At 35.9% G+C, this 15454-nt stretch overlaps 1 long non-coding RNA gene across 1 annotated transcript; it reads right to left on the bottom strand.

Annotated features, from left to right (window-relative positions):
* Nucleotides 1-4635: 4635 nt before the first annotated feature.
* On the bottom strand, nt 4636-9692 carry LOC145936007 (uncharacterized). The gene is made up of 2 exons (XR_014425312.1): nt 9580-9692; nt 4636-4835 (listed from the first exon to the last, which is right to left on the bottom strand). It is a non-coding gene; the product is annotated as an uncharacterized LOC145936007 (long non-coding RNA).
* Nucleotides 9693-15454: the final 5762 nt, after the last annotated feature.

The raw sequence follows: 15454 nt of genomic DNA on the forward strand, positions 1-15454 counted from the left end.
CGGTTTTTGTTATGTTTCCGGGGAAAGAAATTGTAGGATTGAATTTTGCTCATTTGCAATGCGGTCAAGTCGCAGAAAATAATAAGAGCAGGTATAGAACTTGCATGTGAATCGTTTTTAGAAGTTTGCAGATTGTCACGCAATAAATCATCCTTTATCTTAGCATATTGATTACGTGCATTCGATAAGTATGTTAATAAGTCAGCTATTGCGATTAAATCGATAAATCAAACATCCAGCTAACAAATATCTCTCTTTGCATTTTTTGTCTTTAATGTTTTTTTATCTTTAATATAAATATGCAAGATACATATTGTGTCATTGAAAACAGATTTGTTATCATAAATATAAAGTTTAAAAATTTATTTAAATTATTATTAACACAGAGAATATTTTCGCTCTCTTACTTTAGAAAACTCATAAAAGTACGTTTTCTATTGTTCATAAAAGAATTAGTTTGTGTGCTGTTCTTTTGCGGACATAAAATTAGCATTTCAGGCGGATATATAATATATATAAATGTCAAAATAACTTTTTCCCCTTTAAAGATAATTTATACGCATTTAATTGTGCTTTGGCAAAAAAAAGCATAAATCTGCTGTTCCTGCAGACGATGAAAGAAAGCTTCATCCGCAATGCGGTCGACAAGGGACACCTGTGAAATTATGCCTGACCGATCGACGATTTTTTTGAAGCAGCGTATTTTAAAAGTCACGCGATACAATATCGAGATCCTTGCGCTTTCAAAAGACTCTTGCGGTTTAATTCAATGGCGGGTACGATAACCGTCACTTCCAAAATTATTCCATACATATATTCATGTTACATCGAGGAAATATTAAGTGGTTAAAGAAAAGATGTTTTAAAAAGCTTTGCACAATCAATAATATTATTATATAAAAATATGCATTCAATTTTCTATGCATATGTATGACATATTAGTACGATTTAAAAGATTATTAAAATAAGAACTTTTTTTTAAACATACATATTATTATGTACAGAAGTGAACAAAATATTATTTGTTAAAAAATCCTTCTTTTTTTCCGGCCAAGATTTTTATTTTTGGTACTTATAATCTTTTTACGATTTCTTCGGATAAGTCATAATGATGAACAACGACTGCATGATTTGCTCTAGTAGACAATTGTTCTTCCAATATACGTAATCATCCGGTCGTCATTGAATTTGGTACTGGTTACCATTAAATTATGCCGAATACTAGAGCTCCAGATTCGATCGTGCGTCGAGATCGAATCGCCGAGTCTCTAGGACGGGGAAGACGTGGACGTCGTCAACGAGGCTTTGGTTTTGGTGGCTGCTAGCCGCAGTGCTGGCGCAGCGCCCTGACCTCAAAACACCGGCATGGATCGATAGAAAACTTCCTTCCTACGCTTTGCGCCACGTTCGCCGTGCAGACTTGGCGAACTTCACGGCAGGGCGACGAAGGTGCAAGAAGATGAATATTGCGCGATGAAATTTGACAGACGTGCTTAGCCGTTGAAGATTAGCGAGATAGAGAAAGTAACAATGGGGAGATGGGGTCTAAGAAAATTCACGTCACATATTTGTGTGAACATTATTAATCCTAATTAAATCCACCGTCAGCGCGTATAATTCTGTAACGCAAACGCTCCTCAGCCTTTTCGTGTTCTTGGTCATCAGCTATTGAAAAAAATATCTATTAATAAATTTAAAAATTTCAGAGAGAAGAATGAATCTTATTAATAATTAATAGGTTTTTCAGTTGTATTTGTCTTAGTTTGCTTATGTATATTATAGTATATTTGTAGTATTATTATAATATTATTATACCAAGTCATTCAATTAATTAAATTGATGAAATTTATTAATTAATTTAAAATAATGGAACATTAATATACATTTTTATTTTTTCAACTATTAATTTGTTTTTTTAGACAATGTCAGTTTCGTAAAATCTATTCAAGCAACCATTCGATCCGATTGATATTGTAGTAATTAACCTTTGACGCGAATCGATATTTATTCGGACAAGGTCGCGAGAGCTTCCTCAAGGAGATCATCGACCTTTCTTATTCTCTATCTCTCTTATTCCCGACACTCTCACGGTCTTTCGATCCTTTCGCGCTCGTTGCCGGAGAAAAACCACGTGCTGCTGGCAAAAACACGATTTTTCATTTTCCGCGCCACATGACGGTAAAGTGTCCGTTATTTAAACGCATGCGTCATTTGTGTTACACGTTCTCCAAGTATTTTTTCTGTCAAGGACCCATGGTCTTGGAAGAAATACGGCGATAGCAGTGTATCTGCAATAGTTTTATTGCAGCTCACGCGACAATGAGACGCTCTTATTTACGAGGTGTCGATATTATATGTTTTTATATATCATCATGTGTTTTCTCTCTTAAATTATAATCAGTGATTGCTATCTATTTTTTTTTAATTTGTGAAAACTTTCTCTTAGATGTCTTGTATTACAAATTATATTCATCTCTCTCTTGTATCTAATAAATAAATAAATAATTAATCAACATAGAGAAGGTTTATAATTCAGCTCGTGATAGACATCTCAAAATAATTTATCGAAGCAATTACGTACATTGAATCTTATTTGTTAGCATTGAGATATTATTGTTAGCTATTGCCACAATATTACGAGTACGTATTGCTGTGTAGTGTAAAGTAATACAAATATCATTATCGTATCAATTCTCGCCGAGTGTCTATAACGAATATTATTCCATTTCTAAGGATGTTTTCGCGCCACAAACTTCTCGCTCCTGCGAGAAATACTGCCGATCGATATTTCTGCATGTCCGTACGACAGGCGAGCGGTGACAACGACAAAATATGCTCGTTTTATTAAGGCATGTGTGTGTGCGGCCGTAAGGTACGACTTCCTCTTGGTTTACGAGGTGTCGATACCGCGTCCCGTGTAAACGCGTCCCGTGTAAACGCATATAAAGCTGGTTTACTTTTCTCGTACACGTGTGTACATGTATGTACACGTACGTGGAGCTTATACGATCGAAGAGGCGCGCAGACACCAAAGTGGAAAAAGTAAGATATATAGAAGGACAAAGACTTATCGCTCGCTTATTACGCGACAGAACTTTACGACACGACGCGATGGCGCTTGCAGATTTCGTCTTTCCTGGCTCTTACTTGTTGCTCACGTTATTACGGACTAGAATAGTCTGAAAATATTGGAAGGATTTTTCTTCGATGAACGTTTGACTGGGTATTGTTTTCGTAAAAGTAAATGTCACAATAATATCTAAGTTTATCGAATTACAATTTCTTGCAAGAGTTAAAGCAATTTAAAATTATTTAAAAAAAAAAAATATATATATATATATATATATATATATATATTAAATAATAATTTTAGAAAAATAAATTAAGTGAAAAAAAAGTTGTTTAATGTAACACAGTTAATCTTCAAAGTCCACTATAAAAAATAGACGATTAAATTTTTTGTAAATGACATTTTAGCCTAAGCGAGCATCTCGATATGCATCGTTGGCATTTTCACAAATTATCAACGGTTACCCTTTTGCGTTATTCGATCGGGGCTGTTCGTGGTCGCTATAAGGGTTCGTTGGCATTTAAATGACGAAAGATGCTATGACCTGCATGAAACGAGATGTCATTTGAAACGCTCATTACCGTACATATTTTATAATACAAATTTTAATATTAATTTTTCTATGCCGCGTTTCTTTTATTCTTCTCTTACTTTTCGCTCTACTTATGTTTCTTTTCATATAAGAAGCAAGTACGTCATTTTTCGAATTTTATATAGAATTTATATACGTTGCCGCATATCTTGAATAAATTTAAATTTTAAGTCCTTCATTCCACTTTTCGCATGAGTTGGTTTAGATTCTTACGAAACTTTCTCTTAAATCTCGGTTTGTATAGAGAATACTTGCCTCATCCTTTATATATATTTTTATCTCTCTCTCGTTGTTCAATCCGAATACAAAGATACAAGAATCTCGTGCACAAATATTTGTCGTTGAGTAATGTTTATTTAGTGCACACCTCGGCACTTTTGCTTTCTCTTTCTCTGCTGCTTCTTGCGAAGTAGTATGATAATGAAGCACTTATAGATGTATACGCTGGCTGCAAACAGCTCTTTTTTATGAATATCTGTACTATAATAATTAAAAATATATCTCACGAAAAAGGGCCAAGGATTAATGGATGATTCACTAATGACTACTGTTATATAAACATTACATGACTGTTGCACAAAATTATTCTTATTTATTCACAATTCACACATCGCTAAAACAGTCATTAATAAATCTAATAACAGATATATAATATAGAAATACATTTAATTAATGAATGGTCTTGTATTTAGATACATATTATATATCTATTGCACTAGTCGCTCGTAGAGAATTATTTGAATATAATATATGGATTAAAATAATCGTACAAGGATATAAAATCTAAAAAAAGATATTTATTTACCTTTTCCACTGTGTCGTCGTAATTGCGTGATACAGCGTACTAAACGATTTCATTGTAAATCGTAAAGTTGCAATGTATATCCGTTCTCTGCGGTACTGATTAAGTATTAATAATACCGATTTAGTAGACCGTAACTTTTATGATCGCGCGTCCTCGTGACATTGCTTGCTCCGAACAAAATCAGAATGAAGAGTAGGTCGGACCAGGTTAATGCCGAGACGTCTAGGTCAAGGAGTGGTCACTGGTCTCGATCGCTCGTTTATCTCTACAGTTGCGACCTACTTGGAACTACCGGTAATGTTAATGTCGTTATTCTCAGAGCGGTGGCATTGGCCTCTCTCTTTCTAGCTTCTCTGTCCTTCTCGTTTCTGGAAATAAAAAAAAGTGTCAATTTTTTTCGACAAGATAATCATTCGATCGAACAGAGATCGAAAAAATTGCACGACTGCTTTTAAAGTCAAGTGACCCCATGATCTTTCTCTTATCTGACGGACCAGAGTAGACGGCGACTGGGCTTTACTTCCGTTTGCGGATAAATGCGAGAAATAAATTGTGAACCGTACATTTGCATGGTCTCCTTTAACAAAATCAACCGCCTCGCGTGCTAACGGGCCGCGTTCGCGCGTTCTTGGAAGCCCGACTTCGCAGACGGGCACGCAGAGCCCTGGCAATTGCAAGAAAATATTCCTGTCTGTTACCACTAATCTTTCTGCATTTTCTAGGAATGCATGCATATATATCTAGCTGCGTGATAAATTTTCGCGATAAGCCTGCATCCGCGATGTATGTATGCGTGCATCAGGAAGCGTCACAAGCTCGTCGGCTGTAAAAGATAAATAAGTTCGAAAATCAAATAAAAAAATTTATTTTATTGGAATTGAATGTATTTTTTTGAAGAAAAAATTTTAATATTTTATTATATTAAGAAACTCCATAATACTTGATTTCTTTTTGTTTTTATGTAGAGATTAAAAACTTGCAACTCTTGTCGTAAGATTGATTTCTGTATTTAATCCATATGTTTTTTGCTCGTACACATGCATCAAGGTTTGCATGAAACGAAAGCTAATGCCGATCTAGCGCGATTGTGCGACGTTTTACATGCGGCCAAGGGTAAAAGAGTGAGTGCAAAATGGGGATGGATAGTTGCAACGCAACGATATGGCTCGTCAAGATCGTCGGTAACGATTAGACGACACACACACAGGGTTGTAATGTGCCGGCACGTTTAACGTCCCACCATACGTTGTTATTACTGCTTATTATTTGTCCATCGTCGTCCGGTAGACGATGCACTCGCATCGGGTACGACAATGACAGAGGGGTGGCATTCGATGGCGTTGTTTACACTGGGGAACGCTGCGTGACACTGGCTCAACAGCGAAGAACTTTAATTATCATTATTCTTGCAAAAACATTTGCTACCATCGATCCGGAGGATCCGTCTAACTAACGATCGTTATCGCGCAATTAGATTAGACACTTGAGTTAAATATCAAGAGGAGATGCATTATACGTGTTTCTAATGTTTTCTTAACAATTGTTAATTGTTGAGAATTTTAGCAAGGCTCCAATATGAAATAAAAAACAGGGGGGTTTATTAAAACAAAAATCTCGAATTGTGAGATTTAATTTAATTACTTGATATTCTTTATTGATTACTCAGACGGAGAACAATTTTTGTCTCGTGCGTATAAAATGAAAAATTAATTCTCTTTGAAACTGACGCCCTACCATCCGCGTTTGACTCTTTCTAGCTCGTTGAAATTTATATTACATTTGTTGGTTCTCTCTTTGAAACAAAATGTTTAAATCGAGCGAGTTCAAGACAAGGAGACGTGACTTTGTACAGGCACGACACGCGAGTCGCGTCGCAGTTCTCGTAAAACTTGGACTTTACAGCAACGGAAATTACATAACGTCCGTAACGATGACTCGGGAGACGTCTCTCGCCGGCGTAGAAATCGAAGGAGGATTTCTTCCCGTGACGCAGCTGATTTTATACAACAGGCCGCGTACGAGATTGCCCTTTCTTCCCCCTTCTCTCCGCGATCGCGTTAGAATGCTCGCTCGTAGATTAAACAACGCTAATGATCCGTATCGCGATCCCGTTAGGACTGACTCGCCTCCTCCTCGTCGTCGTTCTCTGCTTCCGCTTCACGCGTGTGGCCGGGAGAACCTTTGCCACGGGAAAGCCTCCATACGTCGTTTTACAGCTTGTTCCGTTGTTGCCAATCAACGAATCTGTCTTGTTTTATCTGTGAAAATTTCACTTATCTAATTAAGTCAAAATTATAAGAATTAGAGTAACCAGTAATCTGTAATTGGAAAATTTCTGAAAATTTCTACTTAAATCACACAAAAGTTAAGAAAAAAGCGGATCGAGCTCTAATCTAAAAGATCTGAAAGGGACATTATTTTTGAAAACTCTTTGATTTTATCGACGATGAGTTTAGCTATAATTAAAGAAAGAAAATAAAATAAGATGCATATTTATATAATAGTTATATGCAAGATGTGTAATCGAATTATGGCGAGAAAATAAATCGCACACTTGCAAGGTAACATGACGGATTCGCTTAGAACAAGACGCGGAAATGGGAATATAGCTCAGTAGTCGCTAACGACTAATTATGCGCCTAATTGCGCGACGCATTAAAACGCTTGGAGAACAAAACAAAAAAGAAAAAAGAGTAATGATAATAATAATAATGCAATTATAAATTACGCGCGTGCGGGGGGAAGCAATTACGTCCGGCGCAATTACAACGACGCCGCTCGTTACAACGTTAACAACCGATGTTGTAACACGATGGATTATCGTGCGCGCGCGAATGGAAAAAATGTCTTGGAACACGTCGGAGCATTCCGGAGTTTTACGATTAAATGCAAATAATTAGCGGATAATTTCGCGGTGAACGAGATAACGGTACAAGGGCGCGTACGCGTTGCGTATCGGCCATTGTTTGCGCGTGTAAACCCAGACGCATTGTTGCGGTGTATCCTGCCGACTAGTCGATCTCGTTGCCTCCTCTCCTTTTCCCTTTGTCCATGAGGTCGTGCATCGATCCGTCTCTTCAAACGAAGAGAAAGAAGGCGTCGCGTTTTTTTTCGCGATCGGCGAAATATATAATATCGCGCGATTTGTGTATACATATATAAGGGAGCATTCTTCTTACGTAAGGTTTTTGTTACGATTTTTGATTCCCCTATTCGGCCCCTCACATAAGAGATTTTCTGTCCCCTTCTTATATCTTATGTAATATTTTTTATTAGATCTATTATTATTTTATCAGAGGAACATTTTCAAAAATTTTATATAAGAACTATTTCAACTTTTTCTTTATCCCAAAAGCGTTATGTAATTTAGGGATGGTCTCTAATAATGCGTTTACCGTTCTAAACTGTATTTATACGCCGCGGCGAACTTGCTCTTAACGGAATGATTCACGTCGCGGGAAAGTTCAGTATCATGGTATCATGTCCGAGATGCATCCTGTGTTCTTCTCGCGTCTCGAGTCGCAGCAACCTCGCTCGCGTCTCTCGGGGCTCTTATTGTTTCTCTCCTCTCTCTTCCCTCGGATCACAGATCCGATAATGCCCCGCGATTCGCACGCTCCGACGACGATGCGACGTCGCGGTATTTCCCGGCGCCGTGTGGTAATGACCGCGCGTCGTAATTGTTTTAAATGCCAACGAGGTAATGGCGTTTTTACGCGAAAGTGCTACGTGCGAAATTAGAGGAAGTGTGTAACTTTTTTTTCTTTTTTTTTTTTTAGCTGAGTCTTGGCGAGACCAAACTTTCAATGGGGTTAATAATAAATTTGATAATGAATTTTATAAAATATACTTTGTTTGTTCTAGAATTAGCATTGTATGTTTAATTACATTATATTTTTTAATTTAATGAAATGAAAAGAAATATATGTATCTTTTGTTCTATAAAACTTTTTAATTATCTAAGAATATATTTCGCGAATATTTACGAGCAAAAGTTTTTTTGATACACGAACTGTTTTACTATACATTATGCTTTAATGCATCAGGAAATATATAGAAGAAAGGGGAGGGGATGGCGATCGTTCTAGATGGTTTTAATTATCTTAAGTATCTTTCTGTAAAAGCTAGATTTGTGTTCGCGACGTGCTTGCAGACATTTAAACGCAGACATTTAGAACAGTGAGTTTTTCTCCATTGAATAATTCATATTTCTCTGCAGGGTGCGCTTCGCATATATATATATATATATATATATATATATATATATATATATCAAGTTTGCCTCGTTTCTGTTGAAAACACTTTAGTTTCGCTAATGAAACTTCTGATTTCGTTTCTCTTAATATATATCATTTGTATATTTTATGATACTTATTATTTTATGATACTCCGCTTCGTAAGCAGAATTATAGAAACGGATTTAATATATCACGGAGAGAGAAAGGAAACAGCATACATTTGTGTTGAACTCATTCCGCTGTAACATTGTTAAATACTTTCCTTCTAATGTTGGCATCGTGATTAATAATTCATATGTCATAATTATTATTTTGATCGAAAGAAAAAGCGTTACTAATTAATGGAAGGTTTTTTTGTATTACACTTTCGATATTATACGTTATGATTGCGAAACAATTCTGATTATTCAGTGTGTATGACTCACGTTAATATCTTTCAACCGTACTCATTTAAGAATATATTATCCTTCGTTATTAGCAAAGAAAAAAAAAATTCCACTCGAAGCCATAATGCAATCTAATTTCAAGTCTTGCTATGTGTACAGGTAACTCGAGGAAATGGGACTGGTAGAACGAGAAGCCGAGATGCAAGCACTGAACCCTCCCAGACCCGGAAGATCGAGAGATCTCTTCGGAGTTCAATTGGAGGTAAGATTCACACGAGCGGTTAACTTATTCGGTCGAAACGAGAGATGCGAAAGATTAGGCTAAATTTGTGTGACGAAATTAATTCCTACGTTCGTTAACACGATGAGACCTTGAAGATCTGATCAAGATCGAAAGAGAGAAGGCGAGCGTAACTCAATACGCGATCTCCGGTATCCTTGTCGAGGGCGAGAATACATTCGATCCGGAATCGGTTGCTCATTCATACCCAAGAACACGCTGGTTGACTCCAATGGTCACTTTTGCTCGCGATCCTAGTGTAGGCCAGTGAGAGGTTCGACCCAGAAAACCCATGTCGGTCCTGATACAACGGCCAGCCATCTGAAACAGAAACGAAGAAAGTTTGTCCGGTGCACTCTCCTTCCTGTCACGCCGATCAATCTGACGATTGCACCTTTCTCCTTCTCGAATCGATGGATCGTGTATAAGATATTAGCAAAGTCTAATAATACCAATATCCGGCTTCGGATACTTGTGCTTTCCAATCACATTTTCTCATTTGTCATCCATCTGTTTTCTATCAGCCTTTTATTTGATTGACTAAATTATTGAATAATAATTCGTTAAAAAATTAATAATTCAGAAATACAAATAAATATGTATCACAAGCAACGCTTTATACTATATTATACAGAAGAGAGAAAGAGAATATTAAATGCAGATTTTAGAACGACGAAGGAAGGAATAATATTGCAAGATATTTTTAAATGTAAAATTACAGTGATGAAAAATTTCGTTGTAATAAGGAAATTACATTTGAAAATTGATGGAAACGTTGCACGCATAGAGTTAAAGGAGACAGAAATGGAAAGGCGGAACTATTATAGAATGTAGTAATTAATGTACGGAGCTGAACGATCATAAACGATTGACGTAATAACTATAGGTTAGAGGCAGTCATGCGACGAAATTTCGCAATTTATCGAACAAACATATGTACATACGCGCATTGACGTACGACCAGTATTTTAGCGTAATTCGATAACAGCTGAGAATTAGTGTACGATATAATTTTCAACATTTTCTCTCCTTATTATCAATAAACAATTTAATGATTGAGAGACTTAATTGATCGATGCGCTTAGAGCAAATATATATGATTCAAAAAAATGCAGCAAAATCAGAAATAATCTTCTCTTCGAGGACGTTGAACGCTGTTGAGCCTTCACGATTCTTACAATTTACACGTAGTCGATAAGTCTTGTTCGACAAATTCTCGGCGCGCAACTTTGCGAAATGACATTTTCTCGGAATATCGCGCCATCGAGAGGAAAAAAGCGGACGCATTTCGCAAGTTTTGCACACGTGTATATCACAATTACAAATCCGGTTACGGTCCCGTGAATCCAGGATCGTTTTCACTTTTGCGTTAATCGCGAAGAGTTATTGTAATCGTCGTAAAATCGGAGAGTTTATTCAAAGTACGTGCTATTTGCTGTTCTCGTGCTATTCTATTTTTTCCGTTTGAATCTGAAGATTTGTTTTTATCGTTGGAAGATAGGTCTTTCTAATTTCGTCACGAATTCGATGATCTGACAGATCGAACTGCTCTCGTGCAAATTATCTCGTATTATATGGACACATGTGCCGTATCGCACGTGTATTGTTTCCATAACGATGTAACAGTATCCTGCACTTGCACAAAGTGCATATAATGGAATGAATCATTCGTGTGATAATATGAGCTATACTAAACATCGTATTCATATTGCACTCTGTTTTCTAAATTATGAGCCACTGTCTAAGTAACTTGATTTCGATGGCGTATATAATAAAGGTTGATTGTTCAATGTGTTAATATTCCGATTAGAGAAAAAAAAGGAGAAGAAGGCAAATTTTCGTCGATCATATGTACAATTAATTGTACAATTATAAATAGACTTTGTCAATCTCTTACAATTTAATAAATTTATATATTACGAATAATTTCCTATGATAAAATAAAAAAAGCACGAAACTTAGGGGGAAAATTTAAATTAGCATAATAAATCAGGAAACTAGCGTGAGGCGAGTTATAATTCCGAAGACGAAATAGAAGAAGGCGCGAAAGACGAAAAAGAGAGCGCGAGCAAGTGATTAGCATAGAGACCTAGAGACTCGTTACATGCGAACGAGCACGACCAAGCAGATTAGCCGTGATGACGTGTTTCAATTACGTATCCTTTTCCGTTTTAGATGTACGATTAGCGACAGCTAAAATGTTGTTGAAACAGACGGTTTCATGCAAGCGCAAATGATATATACTCGCTTAATGGCGATCGAGAGATTTCGCTCTCTTCGTAGTATAATAGCTCTTCCTCCGCCGAGATTTCTCCGCAGACTTGCCGGTTAATTTGCTTCATCGCGGATAATATTATCCGTTTCGATCGCAGCAACGTTCCGACATAACAGAATTGCGGTTGAGAGGATCGTCTCTCGAGCTAATGGAAAGCGAAATTAAGGCTCGTGCTTTGCCGCTGAATGAATTGGCGCTAGTAGCCGATTACTTGCTGCGAATAAATCGGTTATTTTATCGGCGAAAAATTATGGGAGATGTAATTTAATTTTTTCTCTCCATAATTTTCTGTTGGAAAAATAAAAATTATCAATTATCGATGCGGGGATGAGTTGAATAAATTGACGTTGCATTAAGAAACACGCTAATTACAATGAGACATCTTCCTCAGCATCTCAAAATTAGAATTTCGCGTGGGCCGTAAGCATGTCTCGATATACAGTCACATGCATAACCGACGTAGGGTTATTACTTGAAAGCAAAACCGCGAAAGATCCTTGAAGCAATCACGCGGTTGCGTGCTGGGATTTAGTAATTAAAAAAATACGAAGAGAGCTTTCAAATGTCTACAGAGAGCTTATGTCTCGTTATGTCACACTTTCTGTGTATGCAGAGATTTTAGTGTAATACGGTCTCTATATACAATACAATTACGTAAATATTTTTGCGTATACACACTGAGATAGAGAAATGTGTTGCGGTCAAATATCGTCGTAAACACATACACGCACACATATATACACCCACGTGTGCAAAGATTTTATGCAATCCCCGTGCTACCAGTATTTTATGGATTCTACCAAGATTGCTCGTTTGAGTGTGGTGATAAAATATCGATAACAATTTAATTACATGTAATTGAGCGGTTATATGTGTAAAGTACAATTTAACACGGAACATTTATCCAGTCGCGATAAAGACAATCGTTTTATTCCCTCGATCTCTCAAGCAGCTTGGTGTCTGCAAGGATGCGCGGTTACGATAGACGGGATAATGACTCGGTGCCTTCATAATCAGCATCGTATATCGCAGCGATCTTTAATAACTAGAGTCAGTGTACCAAGGAGTTGCGCAATGTTTTATTTCGACAGACGGCCAAGTCTATTCTATATCCGTTTTACGATGCAACGCATCTGTCAGCGTGATATTTGTCATAAAGTGGAAAATTTAATGGAATTGTAGTTCATACTTTATTGGAATAAATTTACGTTTCGTAATACGCGTGAAGATAATATAAAGATAGTTCTTATCAAATATAAATCTTTCTATGCGATATAATTACAGGTACTTGTTCAGAAAATATAATAAACAGCTATATTATAATAGTTATAATTATATATTTTTTGAAAGCAATCTTTTGTCGATTTTACAGTCTGTTTACAATTTAGAAAATATACATATAATAAATAGCTTTATTATAATAGTTATAATTATATATTTTTTGAAAGCAATCTCTTGTCGATTTTATAGTCCGTTTACAAGACGATCGAAATTTTGCCAATAAAAGTTTGTCCCGACCGAAGTCTATCTCGACATTTATGTTCCAGTTAACTTATCGCTCAACTGTTTGCTCACACTTGTAATATGGTCTGGATTGCAAACATTGCACTTTGGCGACTGACACGTTCTCTCACACTTCCTCTGATCTCAGAAGCGTTCAGACATTTCCGGTGATCGCGTGAATATAATCATTGCGATTTTCGATTGATAGGGGGCTGAAAGGTTTTCGGAGAAAACTCTCTCTCTCTTTCTCTTGAAAAATTTTTCTGACTGAGACAAAGCCTCGCGATTCTTCAAGTTTCTTCTCTTGAGAATCTTTAGAGACACTCAATTGAACAACTGAAAGTGGTGAGACGCATCTTGAAGTGGAGCAAACGCATTTATTTGCGTGCTACTTGCGTGCTCGTTGGAGTAGACTCTTAGCATTATAACAAGCGTAGGAGGAATGAAATTTTCACTGTAAAGAAATTTCTTTTGTATTCTCCGAGTCGACATTTATATTGATATACGCGTGGAATTTACATTATAACGAAATTTTTGCAACTTGATTTGTGGTTTTCACGACACAATGAGATTTTACCGTACATCATCTCGAGGTAGTTCTTGATTTCTTCCATTCATTTCTAAAATCAGCGTGTTTTGCAAACCACTATATGAAAAAGATCCGCTTAACAAACAGCTGTATTTTCCGCGAAAGGAAACGTTCTCTTTTTATACAAGTTTTATTACAAAAACATTATACGCGCATAAATCAGGAATTATTTCTTAATATCTACATGATGTGTTTTAACTTCCGTTCTGTTTTATATCACATGTTGGAGAGTAAAATGTAAGTGAAATATAAACTTGCTCGAGAAAATTATAATTTTATTATCGCGTATTTTACATTTTTTTTTATTTATCACTAAACTTTACGCCGCCTCAAGATGCGCTGGACAAGATAAATTCTTATTATTGTACGTAAAGGTGGATCGAATTTATTTGTATTCCATCTGGGACGCGATATAACTTAAATTCCAACTTGGAGCACAAATATTTAACATGTCGATGAGACTATAAAGTATAGGATGCTTCTAATTCTTTTATGACTGTTAGTATCTACACATAGATCTTGATAATGCAGTTATATAGTAATATATTTTGACGAAGAAAATAGTATATAACTGTGTGTCTTCTATTCTGATTATACTAAAATATAAAAAATAGTGGACAGTAAATAAATGTATATAAAGGTGACAGAATGAAAATGTAAAAGATTAAAAAGAATAAATATATAAATAAATATGTGTGAAAGAGAAAAAGAGAAAGAAAGAAGACGCGTAATATTTAAATAAAATTATATAATAGTTATACATAATAGCTATATACATGATAATAGATAATCTTATATTGAAGTTATTTGATTGTTTCTCTTTTCTCATATTATTTTTATTAATTTTTGTAATCTTATTCTGATTATCCTATAATTGTTTAATTTTTCATTTCACGAAAAAAGATAAATGTATGTGTAAAAAAAAAAAACAGAGTACATAACGTAGAAAAGAGAAAGGATAAAAAAGGAATGTAGAACGTCTTGTAAATATCTCTTGTGCTTTTAATTTAATGATCTTGATGGGGAACTGGTTAATGGTGCTGCGATTAAGAAAAAGAACCGCATGACACGCATTCGCGAACGCATCTCGCGTCCCATTTCTTATCGAATTAGCGCTCATACATACATATATACTCGGGCAATAATAACTTATATAATGACATAAAAAAAGAAGTTTAGAAGCACTTTCGCAATTATGGTACGCGCAATTTCGCACGCGTATCGCGTAGTATCCCTCGTAGAGCTTAGGCGAGTCGTTATCTCTCTATGCAGGTATCTCGCGTGCGTGTATAGATACGCACATCATGGGTGTCCGAGTGTGTGTGTGGGTGCAATAACGATTTACACACGTGTGCACGTGCGTGCGTATCTGCACGCGTCGTTGCGTACGAAAAGAGATTCGCACGATGCATCTCGTGCGAATCAAATGCACGCACTCGTATGGACTCAGCGGGGAAATCGAAATCGTTACAAGTGTAAATGTAAATGTATGAGAGTACTATTTTTCGAATTATTCTTAGAAAGAATATGCTTCTTTTTTTTTATTTATTCACTTTTTTATACATTCGAAATTAATAGAAAAAAATGTAAAGAAGAAAGAGTTATACTGTGCGCAAGTAAAAAGTTTTAAAATTTAATGTACACAGTAATAAACTATATATTGTCTTTTTTTTACTTATAAAGAATTGTATAATGTTTTACTATTATCTCATTTTT

The sequence above is a fragment of the Prenolepis imparis genome, unplaced genomic scaffold (assembly GCF_030444845.1).
Source record: "Prenolepis imparis isolate NDT839.2.m4 unplaced genomic scaffold, iyPreImpa1.0 SCAF_5, whole genome shotgun sequence".
NCBI classification, from domain to species: domain Eukaryota; kingdom Metazoa; phylum Arthropoda; class Insecta; order Hymenoptera; family Formicidae; genus Prenolepis; species Prenolepis imparis.